The following is a 20,399-nucleotide window of genomic DNA, read 5'->3' as shown; positions in this document are numbered from 1 at the left end:
AAAAAAGGTATCTGGTGAGTGAAATCTCTTTCAAAGTCATCCTCAACCCTATCAACAGGACCAAGATACCATCAGTTTATCCTTTAGAAACACAGCTGCCAGCACTAGGGCAGGAAGGGCTATCATGGCAGGACCTAACCCAGAGTAGCATGTGGGAATGGAGAGGAGAGAGAATCCGGAGAAATCCAGGAAGTAGGAATCCCTGAGTTTATGGTGGATGTGGAAGAGGAGGAAGGCCACGTGTGAGTTCTAACTCCAGTGAATGAGAAGTGTCTTTATTCAGGACAGCGGTTCTGGTCAAGGAGGATATGGAGATGACAGGTTCCAGGCTTGCCACTATAAAGCCTGCCAATGGCAGCTCCACATTCCAGGTAGAGGACTCAAGATGGAGAGACTGCAGGAAGGCATTCATCAATGCCCTGGGAAGTGGGATTATAACCGTTAATAACCGCACTAGCTGTGATTGAATGTGAAGGTGTCAGGAGCGGTGGAGGGTGCTTCCCGCACAGACTTGTTTCACTGTCACCAGAAACCTTTGAAGCAGACACCAGCGTTAACCCCAACCACAGAAGGAAAAAACGGAGGCACATCAGACAAGGGGAGCCCAAGGTGTTGGTAACTGCTTCTTTCTGTTGGTGTCTGCTCTTGTGTGTACATCCCAGGAAGAGGGGTTTATGAGAGGACGTGAGAAGGTAGTGCTTGATGAAGGAAGTTCAGGAAGGAGTGGGTATGAATGTGCTGGGATCTGCGGCCCCAGGGGGTGAGGTGGCACTCAGATAACTCAGATACAGGGGCTTGGGGAGGGAGCTCTCTGTGTTTGACATTAGCCTCTGAACTTGAGGTGTCCAGTGTAGGCAGTGTGTGCATGGAGGTGAGATTTGGTGCATGGGGGTGGATATGGCTAGGCAGAGGGTATGAGGAAAGTTTCCAGAACAGACCCTAAGGAAGACTGTTATGTTAGCAAAGTCCAGGGACAGCGTGCTTAACGGACAGTCCATCATCATAATTGTTCTTACCTTTTCCAAACCAATACTGGGCTTTGAACTCAGCATCTCACATTTACTGGGATGGCTCTCTACCATTTGAGCCACACCTCCAGCCCAGCTTTCTGATATCTTCCATCTATCTATCTATCTATCTATCTATCTATCTATCTATCTATCTATCTATCTAGAAGTGGAATCTTTTATCCATTTATGTCAGAGCGGGCCTCAAACTGTGATCCTCTGATCTCAGCCTCCCGAGTAGCTAGCATCCACCTGCTCCATGGCTGCTTTTTAAATGAACAATTATAAATATATATATGTATATTTAAGCATTCTACGAACAATGCGCATGCTAGCACCAATAGGGAAACCCCCAAGCTTGCAGCGGTATCTTTTCGGTCCTGAAATGCAGAAGTGTCAGGGATGGACTATAGAAGGATCTTCTCAGGAAGCAGAAAAGAGGCAGGAGAGAGGCAGCCATCAGATAACATGGACTAAGGTCTACTGCCGGGGAGAAGAAATCCCGAGCCACTGTCCGTTACTGCTTGGGGAAGGAGCTAGGAACCGGCCAAGAGGTCTAGTAATCTTTCTCGGGAGGGTGGGCGCCTACGACCCTCTCCTGGGGAGGAGGGGGGCCCAGGGAAGCGGGGAGGCCGGGGCGGTCTGGCTCTGCAGTCCCGGAGCTCAGGCTCCGCGCCACCCTAACGCCGGGCCTCGACGGTTCCTCCAACTTCCCCAAGTCCCTTCCCCATGCAAATAAAGGAAGCGCAGCCGGGTCCTGGGGCGGCTGGGTTTGTGTGGCTGAGCCCGTGGATCCCGGCACGGTGAGCGGACTGTAAGCCGCCAGAAGAAGGAAGGGCTTGGGTCCCGGGGCAGGGGCTCTCCCGGGCGGCAGGGCGCCCAGGCCGGGGGTTCCCGCTCCTTACACAAGGTGCCCGGTGCAACAGCTCCAGGCGTCGCGGGTGACGGGGGCGGGGAGGGCAGGGGAGGCCGCGGGCGGTGCCCTGGCCCCGCCGGCTCCTCGACGGAGCTGGAGTCCCGGGGCGGCCCCCGCCCCCTCGGGCCCCAGACGTCGCTCGGGGTTCTCCGCCAGCATCTGCATCCTGGGGTAGGGTTCGGGAGGGGCCCGGTACTCTCCGCACCCCGCTGGGCCCAGGGGCCGCCCCGACCGCCGGTGCGGGGCGCGCAGTGACCAGCCCGGCAGGTCCCCAGGGTGCTGCCTTCCCCGCCCCCTCCCCGCCATCGCCGGGGCTTCCGGACCCCCCGCCCCCCGATCCCGCCTCCTTCCTTCTCCGCAGAGGGGTCTGGGGGCGCCGAGGCCTGGCCCCCGCCCCACGCGGCCCCACGGGTGGCCCCGCCGGCCGCCGCGCAGGGACAGCTGCATTTCTCGCCGCCCGCCGCTAGGAAGCTGGCCCGGCCTCGCCCGGCTTTCCCCGCCTCCCCGCGCCCCGCCGCGCCGCCCGCCGCCGAGCCGGGCCGCCGCCGAGCCGGGCCGCCGCCGCCGCCGCCGCCGCCGCGGGACCGCGCCCCTCCCCCGCCCGCCGCCGCCGCCGCCGCCCCACCCGCCCGCGGGAGCGGACGCGCGCGCGCCCACCGGTAAGACCCCCCCTCCGCTCCCGGGGTGCGGACCCCGCCGCGCGCCCGCCGGCCGCGGCCCCGGCTCCCGGCGCCGCCTTCCCGGAGGGCCCGCCGGCCGGGCCGCCGCCGCGGAGGGCCGGGCGGGCGCGTCGCGAGTGCGACTCCCGGGGCGGTCGCCGCGCTCCCCGTGGAGTGCGCGCCTCCCCAGCCGCGCGCGGCGGGTCCCGGCCCCGCCTTTCCTTCCCGAGCCCGCAGTTCATCTCAGGCCCCGGGCTCGAGGGGGAGGACGGGCACCGGGGGGCGGGGGGCGGGTGGTGGTCCGCGGGCGCCCCGCGGGCTCGGGGCGGGGAAGGGAGGCGAGGCCTCCCCCGCCCGCTGCTCCCCCTTTTGTGTGGCGCCCGTCCCCGCCTGCTCCGGCCTGGGGCTCGGGGGTGGGCTGGGGTGGGGGGCGCAGGCCTGAGGATGGCGGGCGGGGGGGGGGTGGCAGCTGGGAGCTGAACCTAGCGGGTGGAAGGGGCGGCCGGTTTCCTGTCCCCGCCGATGTCACAGGTCGCCTCGGCCTTTTCTGGCGTCCCACCCGGTCCCCTGGGAGCCGCTTCTCCCGGAGACTCCGCCCCGCCGGCCCCGGCCCGGGCCCCCAGCGCTGAGCCCCGGGGCGGGGCGGGGTGGCATGGCCTTTCTTCCCGCGGCCCTTGGTCCTCTCAGTGCGCGGTGGTGGTGGACCCAGGACTAGCGTGTCCACGTCCTCTCCCATCTTCTTAAAGAAGTTTCAGCCCCAAGAGATGTACGCCGAAATTCAATTTCTAGCAACAACAACAACAGAAAAACCGCGTTGAGGGGGAGGGTGATCCTAGATTTCTTCCCCCCTTCCTTGGGTGAGAGTAGAGGTTTGAGAGGACAGTAGAGTCAAGACGTTCCAGCGGGGATACCGCCTTGAAGAGAGCCACGTGTCGGCTTTGCCTTTGGTTGTCTTGCTGCTGCACTCTGAACGAGGACACCCGGGCGGAGGTAGGCTGGGCCTTGCGCCCAGCGTTTGCTGGACGGCCTGGTAGAGTTAGCCAGGCTGCCCAGACGAGCCGAGGGACGCTGGCTCCGCTCATCTCTCAGGGTGCTGAGAAGTGTGTGAAGGTGTGAACTTGAATCCTCCATTTGAGATTTATTATTGTTATTATTTGAATATTTTTTTGCCAGTCCACGGGCTTGAACTCAGGGCCTGAGCACTGTCCTTGGGCTTTCTCAAGGCTAACGTTCTACCACTGGAGCCACAGCGCATCTTTTGGCCTTTTCTGTATATGTGGTACCAGGGCTTCCTGCATACTAGGCAAGCTCTCTACCACTAGGTCAGGCCTGGACCGCCAGTTGAATGGTGGGTGGCATCTCTGGGATGGAGACCAGCTTCCCCAGAAACCAGATGTAGGTGAAAGCCAGAGGGTGTTGTAAAGCCAGGCTGGACCCCCTGTGTACTTTTTGTAGGTAGAAGAAGCAGGAGATAAGAGAGCACAGTTGGACCCCTCTTTAGTAGGCGAGCCCCTGGGCAGCTGGGATAGCCCCGGGAAGGTGATGTCATTAGGATGAAGGGGATGGGGAGGTTCGAGTTAGGTTTGAGAATCTGGTGAAAGTTTTGTTCTTTCTCCATCCTCAGGTACAGGGACACATTTGTACTCCTACCCTCTTGGATCCAGGAACCCAAAGAGACTTCTGTTTTGGAAACAGATCCTTCAAAACAGATCCTTCCTTGTGGCTGGTCAGTGAATAATCCCAGGGGGCAAAGAGCAGGATTCTTGTTAAGGCCTTTTCTCATGGCCTTCTTATGCCACTTTGGGCTCTAGGCCAGGGAGACCTGGAAGCTCTGGCTCAGTTCCCAGTTCTCTGCTGCAAGCTGGAGGACAGGGGCAGCTGAGGTGGCGCTTCTCCAGGGACTGCATTTGTTGTCGGTGTGGGGGGAAGGCTTTGGACACTGACCCGGGGCCACAGGACTGTTGAATTAGAGGTGGCTGAGGTGGGTATTGGAGGATTTCAGTTTGGTGTGGGAGCCAGGTTCTTTGGGAACCCCTGTTCCTCTTGTGGAATGGGGAGTACTAAGACTGTGGGTCAGATTGTCTAAGAATGGGATGTGGATGCTGTAGTTTCTTTTGACCCCTTGGCACTGTAGAAGGCAAGTCAAGGCCAGAGGAGATGGCTGTTGCCACCCTCTGCACATTCCCAAGGAGATCTGGCTGGCATTCGTTGCTTTTCCATAGTTCACTGGGCCCTGGGCAGCTGCAGAGGTGGTTGTAGCCTCCGCTCTTGCTGAGGGCCTGGAAGAGTCTTCTGGAGGGTCTGAGAAGCCCTCCTTAGGCCCCAGTCACCTCTGCTCTGCCACAGCAATACATACAATGGACTTCCAGTGATATGGAAAAAGTTCTTATCGTTTGTCATAAACGATAAATACTGTAAGAATGCTCAGAAACATTCCTCCCTTCTCATCGCAAGTGAAATGGCCTTCCTTGCTATGGCAGCACCAAGGGTCTTCAAGAAGCTCTTGGTGGGACACAAAAGTGCCAGCTCACCAGGTGCCAGTGACTCACACCTGTAATCCTGGCTACTCAGGAGGTTGAGATCTGAGGGTCTCCGTTCAAGCCAGGCCAGGCAGGAAAGTCTGTGAGACTCTTGTCTACAATTAACCACCAGAAAAGTGGAAGCAGTGCTGTGGCTTAAAGTGGTAGAGAGCTGGCCTTGAGCAGGAGTGCAGAGGCAGTACCCAAGCCCTCAATTCAAGCTCCATGACTGACAAAAAGAAAAAAACAAAAGTTCCAACTCCACTAGCCCTACCTGCACCCACAGGAACCCATCCAACTTACCAGGATTTGCTTTTCTTTGTGTCTGGCATATGGCACCACTCACACCTGTTTGTTTCATTTAAGTTTTCTAGTTATTCTGCTCTATCGCTAGACAGCACAGCTGAGGGTTTTCCCGAGGTCTGGGTGCGTGGATCCCTTTTGAGTATTCAAGGAAGTTTGGGCCAAGTGATACCCTGGGCTCTTATTCTTATGGCAAGTAAAAGGACCCTAGACACTGAGTGGCTGTGGTCTAGTGGTTTGGGACTTGGAAGATATCTTGGTGGCATGCAAGGGTCCTGTGGCAGTGGCTGAGAATTTGCCTTCCCCAGTGTCTGTGTGCAGTAGTTCTGGATAGTAGGTACTTTGGCTCGCTCTTCTTTGATCCTCTCTGCTTCCAGACTCCAGGAATACTGCTGCTTTGCTCAGTCCCTACCTCTACCAGTTCCTATCGGGCCTTTAGGTGGTTTCGTTTTGGGGTCTGGAGATTAAATCCAAAGCCTCTGCTGAGCTGCACCCTCAGCCTCCAGTTGAGCATTCCCAGGTAGATCGCCCAGGTCTCCATCTTACTCCAAGACTTTTCCAAGTGCCTCAGTGTCTCCTGTTGAAGGAGATGTAACGTGTGCCAGGAAGAGTTAAGTGTTCATTTGACAGAAGCTGTTGTTATTGTTTCTGCGTGTTGGGTGTGGAAGTTCTAAGACTTGTTATTAAGATGAATGTTTGGTCAGAACTAGAGAGGCTAAGGCTGGCTTTGGGGAGGAAGCGGGGATGAGGTGAAACTCTTGAATTCTGAGCAAGAGGAGACCAAGCAGTGAAGGTATCTATGTGGGAGTGTGCTGAAATAGAGAGGTGACAGCTAAGCATTGGAGGGTGAACATCTCACCATGTGTTGGAACCAACTCTCCCTTCTCCTGGAGAGCAAGCCCTGACATTTTTTACTCAGGGTTGGCATTCTGTCACTTGAGCCACAGCTCCACTTCTGGCTTTTTCTGAGGAATTGAACCCAGGGCTTCATGTATGGTAGTGAGCACTCTGCCGCTAGGCTACACTCCTGGCCCTGAATGGCTTTTTATGATATTGGATGATTGGTTCCAAGGACAGGACCCTTAGTGGGAATGCAGCTGATTGGGTAATGAGTGGAAGTGTGCAGGAAGTTCCCAGGAAAGAACGGGCTGGAGAAACCACCATCCCAGCACAGAGGTGAGCATGCTCCTTTATTTATTTATTTATTTTTGGTCATGGGGCTTGAACTCAGGGCCTGGACGCTGTCCCTGAGCTCTTTTGCTCAAGGCTAGTGCTCTAACACTTTGTGCCACAGCTCCACTTCCAGGTTTTGAGTGGTTAATTGGAGATGAATCTCCTGAGGACTTTTCTTTCCTGGCTGGCTTTGAATTTCAGTTTTCAGATCTCACCCTCCCGAGTAGCTAATATTACAGGCATGAGCCACCTGCACCTGGCTCAGAAATGTCTTTAGCTCTACACAGGCCAGCTTGTTCACGCCTCACAAGACCCTGAGATATCCCATCCATTTTCCAGAGGAACACAGTCCTAAGAGCTCTCAAGAGGTTCGGTTACTTGCCCAACGTCATGTAGCTAGGAGGTGGGAGAAGCTGGGTGCTGGTGGCTCACACTTGTAATCCTAACTGCTCAGGAGTCTGGGATCTGAGGATCTCAGTTCAAAGACATCTCATACAGCAAAGGCTACAAGACTCCTATCTCCCATTAACCACCAAAAAGCTAGAAGAGGAGATGTGTGTGTGGCTCAAGTGGTAGAGTGCCAGCCTTGAGTGAAAAAGCTAAGGGACAGAAGGGATAGTACCTGGGCCCAAAGTTCAAGCCTCAGTACCAGCACGCACACACGCACACACACACGCGCGCACGCACGCACGCACACACACACACACACACACACACACACACACACACACACACATAGTGATTGCTGGAATAGGCCTGGAGGGATCCACAGAGGTCAAAAAAGTATGGCCTTGTCCTCAAAAAGCCTACATTTTAGTGGCAAGAAAACAGCATAGGGTTCCATTGACCCTGGCAAGGAAAGTTCTGGAGCTGGCAGGGTAGCTCTGATTTCCTAGCATGCGTAAAGCCCTGGTTCCAACTCTCTCACTGAAAAGCAGCAGCGACAACAAAACCCAAGATGAAGCATTGAAGAAGGATGACTGCCAGCCAGAAGAACTGGAGCAGAGAAGGCTTTTCTGCAGAAGAGGACAATTGAACAGAATAAGGATACACTTGGCAGCTGGCTCCAGGATTCCTCGTCTGAACACTGTGAACATTACTGTCTTATACCATGAACTCTGAGGCCAGCTAAGCGATCAGGGTGTGAGTGTCAGAATAGTCGGGGTTTTGGGGTCCTGCAGGACACTTTCCAAGGCAAGGCAGGAACTGGGCAGGACGGTCTGCTTCCTTAATGTCTTTGTGGTTTTAATAGCCAAGCAAAAACATCTGTCATTCCTGAAGTGAACAAACTGAGCTGCTGGCTCACACCTATCTAATCCTAGCTATTTAGGAGACTGAGCTATGAAGGATTGTGATTTGAGGCTAGCCTAGGTTAAAAAAAAAAATCATGATGCCTTATCTCAAAAATAACCAGCAAAGCTAGGCATTGGTGGTATATGTCTATAATCCTAATGATTCGAGAGGCTGAAATGTGATGATTGTTCTGAGCCAATCAGGGCAGGGAAGTCTGTGAGATTCTGATCCCCAATTAATACCCAAATAAGGCAGAAGTGGAGCTGTGGCTCAAGTGGGAGAGCACTAGTTTTGAGCAAAGTAGCTCAGGGACAGTGCTCAGGCCACAAGTTCAATCCCAGGTCCCAGAACAAAAAGCAAAAACAAAAAGAGGGGGTGCTGGAGGAGTGACTCAGTTGACAGAGGCTCAGTACAATGAGCTGGAAGCCCTGAGTTCATACCCCATTACTGCCAAAAAAAAAAGTGACAAGTCTTATAAATATTGCTGCTTAGGGAATTCATGCTCATCTCCCTGTACCTAGACACAGAACTGGAGGCAAGTGAATCAAAGTTGTGTAGAAAGGAGTCAAATAAGACATGAAGCCTATGTTTCAGATAGGATGTGAGATGTGAGAAAAGTGACTCATAGTAGTGGCCTTCTCCTGGGGATTGGGAAATGGGAACAGTTTCATTTGTCCGTGTGGTCTAAGAAATTTTGTCCGGAAACAAGAAGTAGGGGCCCCTAGAGGTTCTGTTCAGCACAGTGATAGGTGGATGAAAGGAGTTGGAAAGGAGCCAGAAATTTTCTTCACTCTGACCTCCTTTCCCCTATAGAAGGGATGGAAGAATGTCCAGTAACACTGGGCAACCCATCTGTGAGTTAAAGAGACCAGATAGACCTTGTCTGCTCAGCAGCTGGGTCTGGGGCAGCAGAGATGCTATCTGGGTGGGGTCCAAGCCTGGGGAGAAGACGGTCAAGAAACCTGGAATTCATTAGGTCTCTGTCAGGTGCAGGCACTCAGAAGGCATTCCGGGACGAGCCACCTGTTCTCTCATCCACCTTGTCAGCCTTGCACTAGAAGAGCTTTGGGCAGACATGCGGCCCCTCCGTCTGCTTCGTTAAACGAGTGAGCAAATAGCACACAGTTCGTCCTTTCCATCCTTTCTTCCTTGTGTGCTGGTACTGGGGTTTGAACTCAGGGCAGTATCCCCTACCTTTGCTAAAGGTTGACGCTCTACCATTTGAGCCACAACTCAACTTCCAGCTTCTTGGCGGTTGATTACAGATAAGAGCTTCACAGACTTTCTTGCCCAGTCTGGCTCTGAACCCTGATCCTCTCTCCACAGCAGTAGGATTTGTGGGTGTGAGCCACTGGTGCCATGCCTAATTCATTATTTCTACAGTTGCTGGGCAAAGGCACTTAGCCTTCGTGTCTGTTTTGCTTAAACCAACAGTATGATGGGTTTGTAATATGCCCCACCTAGTATCCCCCAAACAAAGAAAAGGGGCCCACAGGTAAGCTGAGGGCTAAGGGCAAGGTTAATAAAGCACTTTGAAGAACACTTCTCAAAATGTATAATTCACCTAACAAGATAGCTATGGAGGTCTATCATGCTCTCAGTAGGGAAACTGATTAAGGATGAATCAGTCTGGGTATGGTCATGCACAGCTCTAATTCTTGTACCCAGGAGGCTGAGGCAGAACTGCCTTGCCTTTCCAGCTCCAGCTTGGGCTATGTACCAAGACTGTATAAACAAAGGAGGAGGAAGAAAATGCATTGGGAGCTGTAGCTCAGTGGGAGAATGCCAGATTTTGTGGAGCCATGGGTTTGATCAGTGATGCCACAAAAGGGAAAAAAGAGTGTAAGTATATGCTGAACAAAAAAGTTTAAAATATCGCTAGGCACTCCGGTAGCTCAGGCTTGTAATCCTAGCTACCATGATCTGAGGTTGGATCTGATTTGAAACCATCCTGGGCAGACAAATCAAAAAAACTCTTCTCCCCAATTAACCAACCACCAAAAAGCCAGCTTCGGAACTATGACTCAATTCATAGTTTTGCTGAAGACCAGCCTTGAGCAAAAAAGTCAAAGGGACAATGCCCCTGTACTTGAGGAAAAAAAAAAAAAGCAAGCTCAGGCCAGAAGTCAGTCGGTGAAACTTTAATCTCTAATTAACTACCAAAAAAAGTAGAGCTGTGGCTCAAGTGGGAGAGCCTTAGCCTTGAACACAGAAGCTCCAGGGCAGTGCTCAGACCCTGAGTTCAAGCCCCAGGACCAGAACACACACACACACACACACACACACACACACACACACACACACACACACTCTCTCTCTCTCTCTCTCTCTCTCTCTCTCTCTCTCTCTCTCACACACACACACACACACACACACACATGCACACATGTTTAAAGTACTGGGGCTGGAAGGATAGTTCAAGTGGTAGAGGCCCTGCCTAGCAAGTACAAAGCTCTGAGTTCAAACCCCAATATTAACCAAAGGGGGGAGAAACACTGAATGGCAAGTTTTAGCTACCAGGATGAATTTCATTGACTTGTGTAAAGAGAAGCATGAGAAACCAGCATGGCTAAGACCTCTTGCCCCTCTCTAACCCCAGATTCTCTACTCACTAAGAAGGCATTCTTGTTTTAGGAGAATGTCTGCAAAGACTGGTTTCTCTTGAAAGTTGGATGATGCAGCATTATGGTCCCACAGGTGATAAGGCACAGGAAATGATTTTGCTTTGTTCTGGTCTGCATTAGGTTTCAGTTTCAGGCTGTACCAGGAGCCGAGAGTTGGTGAGAGAGAAGGAAGGAAGCAAAGCTGGGAAAGTCTACCACCGAGCCTGTATCAGCAAGAAGCATCTTGTACTGACATCCTTAATATCAGCCCCTTTAACAGTGTATAGTCTGGACCTACAATCCCAGCACTCAAGAGACTAAGCAGGAGGATCATGAGTCGCAGGCCTGGACTACATTGCACAAACCTGTCTTCTAAAGAGAACTAGACCCTGTTGTGTAACATTTTCTTGCATTTGACCTCTCTCTCTCTCTCTCTTTCTCTCTCTCTCCCCCCCCTCTCCCTCTCTCTCTCTTTTTCTTTAAAGTGTCAGGCATTGACCATGTCTATAATACTAGCTATTCAAGAGACTCAAACCAAAAGATTGTATTTGAAGCCCAACCTAGGCAAACAAATTCACAAGACCCCATTTCAACCACTATAAAAGCTGGGTATAGTGGTGCTGTCAGTCCAACTATATGTAAAAAAAGGAGGGTCATGGTCCAGATCTACCAGGGCAGATCTACCCTGTTTGAAAAATTACAGAAGCAGAAGGGCTGGAGGTATGGCAAGACACTTGTCAAGCACAAGGACTGAGTTCAAACTCTAGCACCTCCCCCCCCCCAAAAAAAAGGTCAAGTTCAAGTCTGAGAACTGATAGTTGCAAACTTGCAGAACTCTGCTTGTTGATGCATCTTGTAAGAGCTTTCAAGCTGTCATTTTTCCTGAGACGGCTGCGGCCAGTCTGGCTGCCTCACAAGGCATCATTACCCTAGGAAATCAACGGTTCCCGCCTGGCTCTGGGGCGGGCGTACAGATGCTTCATTTCAAGTTGGCTGAGGTTGAGCGTCACTGCTTTCTGATAAAAAGAGTCAGTCATGCGTTTATTTCTAAAAGAGAGATCGCCTAAATTTCAAAGCAGGAAGGATTTTACTCCTAGAGGAATTTCTGGGTCCTGGGCCCTGAAGCACCTTGAAAGACAGAGGGCATGTGTTTAAGAACACCAGTGGGGTGCTGGTGGCTCTTGTGTATAGTCCTAGCTACTCCATAGACAGGACTGAGGACTCCTGAGATTTGACACCAGGAAGACCAGGAGACTCTGACCTCCAGTTAACAGCCAAAAAGCCAGAAGTGGAGCTGTGGCGCAAGTGGTATAGGGTAGACTTGGGCAAAAGAGCTCAGGGACAGCACTTAGATCCTGAGATCAAGCCCCAGGGTTGGCATAAAAACAAAGAACAATGCCTCCCCCCCTAAGTCAAACTGCTTGTGTTTGAATTCAGCCGTTGTGCTCTGGAGGCGTCACCTCATCTCTCTGAATTAGTTTCCAAATCCATAAAATGGGAATTATAATACTGCTAATGAGAACCAAATATACACTAAATCCTTAGCCCATTGTAAATTCTCAATAACTATCAGCTGCTATTATTGTGTATTATTTTATTTTGGGGGCTAGGTAGTTTTTTTCAAATAAGCATACATTAATTGTACATGATTTCTTTTTGACATTTCCATTCATTTGCACAATGTATTCATTTTCATTTCTCATTTTCTTTTTCTTTTCTTCTCTCATCCTCTCTCTGTCATGCTCTCTTTCTCTCTCTCTGTCTCTCTCTGTCTCTGTCTCTCTACCACTACAGCTTTTGTGCTCAAGGCTGGAGCCATGGCACTTGAGCCACATCTTCACAGCCACATCTTCACAGGTTAATTGGAGCTAAGAATCTAACAGACGGGGCTGGGAGTTTGGCCTAGTGGTAGAGTACTTGCCTAGCATGCCCAAAGACCCAAGTTCAATTCCTCGGTACCACATACATAGAAAAAAAGCCAGAAGTGGTGCTGAGGCTCAAGTGGTAGAGCTCTAGCCTTGAGAAAGTCCAAGGCCAGTGCTCAGGCCCTGAGCTCAAGCCCAGGACTGGCAAAAAAAAAAAAAAAAAAAAGAATCTAACAGACTTTCTTGCCCAGACTGGCTTTGAACTGCAGTCTTCAGATTTCAGTCTCCTGAGTAGCTAGGATATCACAATATGATATCCTTCAGTTCTTTGATCCTTTTGGAGTTGATTTTTCTACAAGAAGAGAGACGGGTCCAGTTTTAGTTTTCTGAAAGTGACTATCCAGTTTTTCCAAGACTATTTGTTGAAGATGGTGTATTTTCTTCTGTGTGTGTTTTTGGCTCCTTTGTCCAAAGGTAGCTGGTTTTAGATGTGTTTTCTTTCTGGATCTTCTATATTCCATTGATCTTTGGGTCTGTTTTTGTACTACTACCAAGCTGTTTTCATTACTGTGGCAGTATAGAATAATTTGATTCTGTGATACCTCTGTTATTATTCTTTTTATTCAGGTTTGCGTTTGCTATTTGAAGTCATGTATGTTTCCACATGAAGTTTTGTATTTAATTTTAAAAAGAAATGTCTGTGAAGAATGTCATTGGAACTTTGATAATATTGCATTGAATCTGTAGATATTAATTCTGCCAGTACATAAGCATAGGAGGTCTTTCTGTCTTCTGATGTCTTCTTCAATTTCTTTCTTTCTTTTGTTCTTTTAAATATATATTTTTGCAAGACAGCTAGTGGCTCACACACGTAATCGTAGGCACTCAGGAGGACATCTGAGGAGCATGTTTTAAAGCCAGCCTGGGCAGGATAGCTCATGAGACCCTTGTCTCCAAGTAAGCACCCAGAAAAGCTGGACGTGAAGCAGTGGCTCAAGTGGTAAAGTGAAAACTTTGAGCACAGAAGCTCAGGGATAGGGCCTAGCCCCTGAGTTCAAGTCCCAGGACCAGTGCAAAGCAACAACTACAAAACCAACAAAACTACTTTTAAGTAGCTGTGCAAAGAAATTACCTTTTGTTGTTGGTGGTGGTCAATATGATTCTAGAATCATATTGAATAAGAGTGGAGAAAATGGACACCCTTATCTCATTTTTTAGAGGAAACCATTTGAATTTTTCCCCATTTAATGTGATGTTTGCTATAGATTTGTCAAATGTGGCATTTACTACATTCAGGTCCGCTCCTTCTAGTTCTAGTTTTTCTTTTTCTTTTTTTTCCTTTTGTCAGTCCTGGGCTTGAACTTAGGGCCTGAGCACTGGCCTTGGGCTTTCTCAAGGCTAGAGCTCTACCACTTGAAGCACAGCACCACTTCTGGCTCTTTTCTATATATGTGGTACCAAGAAATCGAACCCAGGTCTTCATGTATGCTAGGCAAGCACTCTACCACTAGGCCAAACTCCAGGCCCATATTCCTGGTTTCTTGAGAGCTTTTATCATCATAAAGGTATATTGAATTTTATCAAAGGCTTTTGCTGTGACACTCGAGACAGTCATGTGATTTTTCTTCAGTCTCGGGCTCTTCAAACACTTATTAAGTTGTAAGATTTTCATAAATTAGCTGTTGTTGTTATTTTGTGCCAGTATCAGGGCGTGAACTTAAGGATCCAGTGGTCTTCTCACAGCTGGCACTCTACGACTTGTGCTTCACCTCCACATCTCTCCAATTTGCCTCCTTGGGTTTCCTTCAAACCTCAATACTAGATCTCAGCCTGAGTATCTAGAATGACAGGCAGAAGCCATTGGCACCCATCTTGCTATGATTATCTAATTCTTTTTTTTTTTTTAATATGAGAGTTTGAACTTTTAATCTCATACTTGGCTGGTACTCTGCTGCTTAAACCACATCCCCAGCCTGGCTTTTGCTGTTTATTTTGAAAGTGGAGTCTTCTGGACTTTTCTGCCCAGACTAATCCTAGACCTTTGATCATCTTCCAGATCTCAGCCTCCTGAACAGGCAGGACTACAGATATGAGCCACCAGAGCCCAGCATATTTCCTTTTTCTTCCACCTTCATGAAATCACAGTTACTCAGTAATAGAGCCAGGGCTACAGTGCCAAACATTTTTTTTTTTTTACTTTTAGTTCTCTCCAGCTTGGACATAAACTGACTGCATCTCAGCCCTGAATGTAGAAAGAGCTTTATGAAAGAGCGAGCATTCATAATAGAAGTGGACTTGGACCTTTTGTTTGATATAGTTAGATTCTGAACTTGAGGGCATGTATTTACCAGATCATTTGTTTCCATGCCTATCATTTTCTAACATTTAGAGGTTTCCTAAATACCATACTCGTTGCTTCTGCTGAGAAGGCTGGGATGTTTTTAGAGGTTTTTGAGGAAGAGTTTGTCTCATACAGGAAACATCATTTCAGTGGATAGAGACAGCAAAACAGGCTTTTGAGCCTAATGGAAATATTTCTGTAGCTTTGGTTGCTCTGCATCAAGGGTGAAGACAGTGCGCGCACACACACACACACACACACACACACACACACACACACACACACACACACACACACACACATATATATGTACACTTTTTTTTTTAATATATGGGCTTGGCAGCGGTCCACTCGTCTTAGGCCAGGCCTACACTAGCACTGACTGACATCACCGTTTGCAAAATTGCTGACAGCCTAGGTAGGATCCTCTCAAGGGAGATGTTTCCGTCTGAGAGATTACGGAACATGAGTGCTCCCTGGCCTCTAGTGGCCTTTGACACCCTCACTGGGGCTGGCACCCTCGCCCTAAGGATGCTTTGGGGTGTTTTCCTCTAGTATGAAAATGAACAGAAATTGTATTTGGCAAGGCCTCACTCCCTGGAGACACTGCTTTTCTCCAGGAGTTCCAGAACTGAGACGTGTTTATGATGCTGATGCACGAGACTGGTCAGCTTTGTGTGTTTCACCCAGAGAGTGTGTCTAACGTGGATCAGACTGGGCGCTGGTGGCTCACCCCTGTAATCCTAGCGACTCAAGAGACAGAGATTGAGGTCTGAAGCCAGAATGGGCAGGTATGAGACTTTTATCTCCAATTAGCCACCAGAAAACCAGAAGTGGCGCTGTGGCTCAAAGTGGTGGCTCACTAGCCTCAGGGACAGAGCCTGAGTTCAAGCCTCATGACTGACAAAAACAAATAAATTAAAATCAATCAATGAAGTAGATCGGGTGTGAGTCTGCAAATTACATTGTCCTCCAGAGCCCCACTTTGTATGACCATGCCCTTCTGAGCTGGTCACTTCACCTTTTACTCTTACCTATTGTTAAAGTTTACTTTCCTGTTATTTATGCAGGTGATATCCAGGCACATGAGTCAGGTAATGAGAATATTTCCTTTCGTCTGCTGCCACCTGTTCCCTCATTCTCTCCCATTCCCTCCCCCATCTTCACCCTTGAGCTGTATGATTCACTTTCACCGGTGTCCAGTGTGCTGCACTGCTCTACTTTCTCACTCTTTCTCCTCAGATTCTGTGCCTTTCCTCCAATCCTCTGACAGATATGCCCATGAAGATAGTGTATATAAGGTAAAGAATACAGAGTCATAAGAAAAAGAAGAAAAAGTGCAATGTACTTTCTTTGAGGCAGATTTATTTATTTATTTATTTATTTGCCACTCCTGGTACCTGAACTCAGGGCCTGAGCCCTGTCCTTGGATTTTCTCAAGGCCAGAACTCTACCACTTGAGCCACAGCACCACTTTCAGCTTTTTCTATGTATGTGGTATCAAGGAATTGAACCCGGGTCTTTGTGCATGCTGGGCAAACACTTTATCACTAGAACAAATTCCTGGCCCTGGGCAGATTCTCCCCCCGCCTCCCCAGCCCCCGGAATTGGGACTCAAACTCTTACCTTTTTTTGCTCAAAGCTAACACTCTACCTCATGAGCCATGTTTTGTTTGTTTGTTTGCCAGTCCTGGGCTTAAGCTCAGGGCCTGAGCACTGTCCTTGGACTTTCTCAAGGCTAGAGCTCTACCACTTGAGCTTCAGCACCACTTCTGGCTTTTTTTTTCTATGTATGTGGCACCGAGGAATCGAACCCTGGTCTTTGAGCATGCTAGGCAAGCACTTTAACCACTAGGCCAAACTCCCGGGCCCCCATGTTGTTTTTTTTTTTTAATTTTTTTTATTGTAATTAGTAAAAGGGTTACATGGTATTTGCCAGATAGAAGGTGCATTAATTCACATACATTGATACCCTTTCACATGTCTTGGTACCCATTTCCCTCCCCCATGTTGTTTTTTTTAAGTGGTTAATTGGAGGTAAGAATCTCCTATTTGGGATTTGAACTGCAGCCCTTAGATCTCCACCTCCTGAAGTAGCTAGGATTACAGGCATGAGCCACCATCTTAGAGATTAGATTTGGCTAATCTCTTATTTTGTCCCACAACCACAAATGGCTATTGACCTCATCTGTTCAATAGACCTGGAAAGAATCCCAGTCTCACTGGATTATTTTGATGGCCTAATAATAACAACTGGTATTTATTGTATGCTTATTGCATACCCATAGGCTTTCTAAATATATAGCGATATTCAGGTTGATTAAATAATCAACTCTTGTGGAGGTGGTGTTATCATCATGTTCCAGAGAGGGGACTGAGGCAGCATCACATTGTGGAGTCTGTACATGTGTTTCGCACAGGGCATTCTGGTACGGCAGTGTTGGGGAAGTCTTTTGTTGGTTTTCTTTGACAGGCGGAGGGAGGGATGAACTGAGATTAAGATTACAGATTAAGTGTACAGATCACAGAGTTGTAGAGAATATGGAGACAGAGCACAAGAGCTGCTTTTTTTGGAGTTCCAGAGAAACAACTGTTTTCAAGTTTGGAGTGGAGCTGAGGAGATTCGGGCGGGCTGGGGACGTTCTCTGGGTGGATATTTTACTATCTGCTGAGAGGGATCGCATGCCTGTGGAATTAAGAGCCACGTGTCTCTTTCTCCTATCATATTTTATTTGAAAACCTATCTTTAAATGGCAACTCAGTCCCAGTTGCCGTGGCTTGTAGGAATTTAGCAAACTGCCAAAGATAGTGGATTTTGTTTGGTTTTGAGACAGGGTCTTGCTATTTAGTCCAGACTGGCTATGAATTGTTGATCAACAAACTCCTGCCTGCAGGAATTATAAGCACTGTGCCTGGAATAGTGAATTCTTGAGACATGGAAGGCAGAGGGGAGAGGTTCAGTGGGTTTTATTTTGTGAGCATGGAACAGCTTGTACTTAGTGGACAGAGGTTGGAGACTTAGATGATCTCCCTGCCCCCTTTTATGAGTCGATGTAATAAGAGAATGAATCATCCTCTTAGCTTTCATCCCGGAGAAGCAAGGAGAGAGGAAAGCAGGATGAGGTGGCATTTGACTGAAGCCAGCAGCTTTCTGGGGTGTTAGTGGCTCGTGCCAAGGATGAGGTCCCTCAAGGAGCTCTGGGAAGGGTTCCCAGCTTCCTGTCTGTGCAGCCCTCAGTCCTCTTTATCCTTGGGTTCTGGGCCTATAGACCTCAGAATGAAGCAAACAAGGAGTGTGTCATTAAAAGAACATCGTGCACTGGGAATGGGCTTGGCAGTAGAGTGCTGGCCTAGTGTGGATGAAGACCGGGGCTTGATTCCTCAGTACCACATAAACAGAAAAGGCCAGAAATGTCACTGTGGCTCAAGTGGTAGAGTGCTAGCCTCGAGCAGAGACGCTCAGGGACAGTGCCCAGTCTGAGTTTAAGCCTCAAACTGGCAAGAAGCAAAAGAAGAAGAAAAAAGGAATATACTGGTGACTGGGCGTTGGCACAAGGAATTCCCAGCTATTGGGAGACTGACATAGGAAGAGTTTAAGGCCAGCCTAGTTTAAGGCAAGACCCTATTTCAGAATACCAACCAGAAGGGCCAGATAAAGTATTTGCTTGGACTACACAAAGCCCGGATTAGATCCTGGACAGTGGTGGCTCACATCTATAAAACTAGCTACTCAAGAGGCTGAGATCTGAGAATCAGGGTTCAAAGACAGCCAGAGCAGGAAAGACCATGAGACTCTTATCTCCAATTAACCACCAAAACACTGGAAGTTTGAGGCTCAATGTGATGGGACACCAGCCTTGAGCAAAGGGGCTCAGAGCGGGGCTGGGGGGCCCGGGCAGCAGCCTGGCCTAGTGGTAGAGTGCTTACTTACCTTGCATGAAGCTCTGGGTTCGATTCCTTGGTACCACCTACACAGAAATAAAAGCCAGAAGTGGTGCTGTGGCTCAAGTGGTAGAGTGCTAGCCTTGAGAAAGTCCAAGGACAGTGCCCAGGCCCTGAGTTCAAGTCCCAGGTCTGGCAAAAAAAAGGAGGGGGCTCATGGACTGCACCCAAGCCCTGAGTTCAAGCCCCACTGTTGACAAAAATAAAAATAAAGGGGCCAGGAGCCCCTTTAATGGTAAAGTGCCCACCTGGCATGCATACACAAAACCCTCTGTACCACATACAGAGAAAAAGCCAGAAGTGGTGCTGTGGCTCAAGTTGTAGACCACTAGCCTTGAGAAAGCCCAACGACAGCACCCAGGTCCTGAGTTCAAGCCCCAGGACTGGAAAATAAAGTAAAATAAAAATAAAAATAAATAAGAAAAAGAGAAGGATTTGGAGGCGTGGCTCAGTAGGTAGAGTGCAATGATAATAATAATTTTGGTTACTTGTTCCCTGTGAAAGGGCCACTCCAGGCTAGTGACTGGTCTTACATTTCCCAGAGAGTTTTCTCTTCTTGATTATGTCCCCTGGTCCCATTTGCCTTGGTTTCCTTCCTGTCCTGGGGTCCCCAGCAGTAATTACTGTTTATAGCTTCTCTTAGGGAAAAAGGACTTATTCTGGATTAGACGTTCAATTTATGTAATTTAACCTGGGATTTAGGCCAGTCCTATGTGGGGCCAGGGTTTATTATCTTTGGAGATACGGGAACTGTGGGTGAGGGTGAAGTAACATGTCCATGTAATATACTCACTTCCTTGAACAAATTTTTATTTAACCTTTTGCTGTGATAGGTTACCCAAAAGTCAAATCTAAGACCCCATCACCAAGCTCCTCTACTCTTTGTGGAGAAGTCCCGGTAGATATATTCGAGTGAATTGGAAGAAAGTACTCTTCCTCCAGGGTCTACAGTTTGGCAAGCAGGGTTGTGAGCTTGATTCCAGCCTTGTTTGCCTCGTCAGAATGGAATCTTATGAAATTATCAGCCTGTAGGCTTATCTAACTGTATATGGTGACTCTATCTACCTTACTTTCCCTCTTCTCAACTAGCTTTTCTCATAAAGAAAAGAGTTTCAAGGGCTCGGTGTGTGTCCTAGTGGTAGAGTGCTTGCCTAGCATGCATGAAGCCCTTGGTTCAAGTGGTAGAGTACTAACCTTGAGAAAGCTCAAGGACAGTGCCCAAGCCCTGAGTTCAAGCCCCAGGAATGGAAGAAAACAGAACAAAACAACTCTTGCCAACCACCTGACAAGAGTGATGATTTCTCTGATCCTCAGCCATTTGGGATGGGTGGAGTCTTGTATAAGTTGAGGATTTATTTTATAGTTAAAATCAAGGAAGAAGTCATTCCCTAAAGAAATCACTTGTGTGCAGATCGGGCAGGGACAGAAGAGTCTTTGCTACTCCTGTTTTCTATGGCCTCCTGTCCTGATCTCTCCAGGAGTTCTCTTCTTGATGCTTTCTCCCCACTCTTCTCTGCCCAAGGCCAGGGAATCCTTTATCTGTGGCCAAGAGGCTGTCAGAGAGGAGAGGGTGGAGCTCAGGGTGTTAAAGCCTAGTGTGAACTCACTCTTGGCTGCCACTCTCCTGGAGGGGCTGGGACATGCTGCCTAGATTCCTGGTGGCTTAGTTGATCTCAGGGGTGGGCTAGCCAAGGCTTGGGTGGGAACTTGGCTTTTGCTCCTGCAGAATGATTCCTTTCAGTCCCAAGTGGGGCCTATGGGTCACCAAAGGGGAGCTT

The 20,399-nt window shown here is 49.1% G+C and overlaps 1 protein-coding gene across 1 annotated transcript in view; it reads left to right on the top strand.

Annotated features, from left to right (window-relative positions):
• Positions 1 to 2,513: 2,513 nt before the first annotated feature.
• Cuedc1 (CUE domain containing 1) overlaps positions 2,514 to 20,399 on the top strand; it is an 84,681-nt gene continuing 66,795 nt past the window's right edge. The window contains exon 1 of the mRNA XM_090351090.1: positions 2,514 to 2,582. The gene's annotated coding sequence lies outside the window, so the exon portion shown is untranslated. The remainder of the gene's footprint in view (positions 2,583 to 20,399) is intronic.

Source organism: Megascapheus bottae, chromosome 17 (genome assembly GCF_031878675.1).
Source record: "Megascapheus bottae isolate mThoBot1 chromosome 17, mThoBot2.hap1, whole genome shotgun sequence".
Lineage (NCBI taxonomy): Eukaryota > Metazoa > Chordata > Mammalia > Rodentia > Geomyidae > Megascapheus > Megascapheus bottae.
This window is presented reverse-complemented; position numbering and strand designations above follow the sequence as displayed.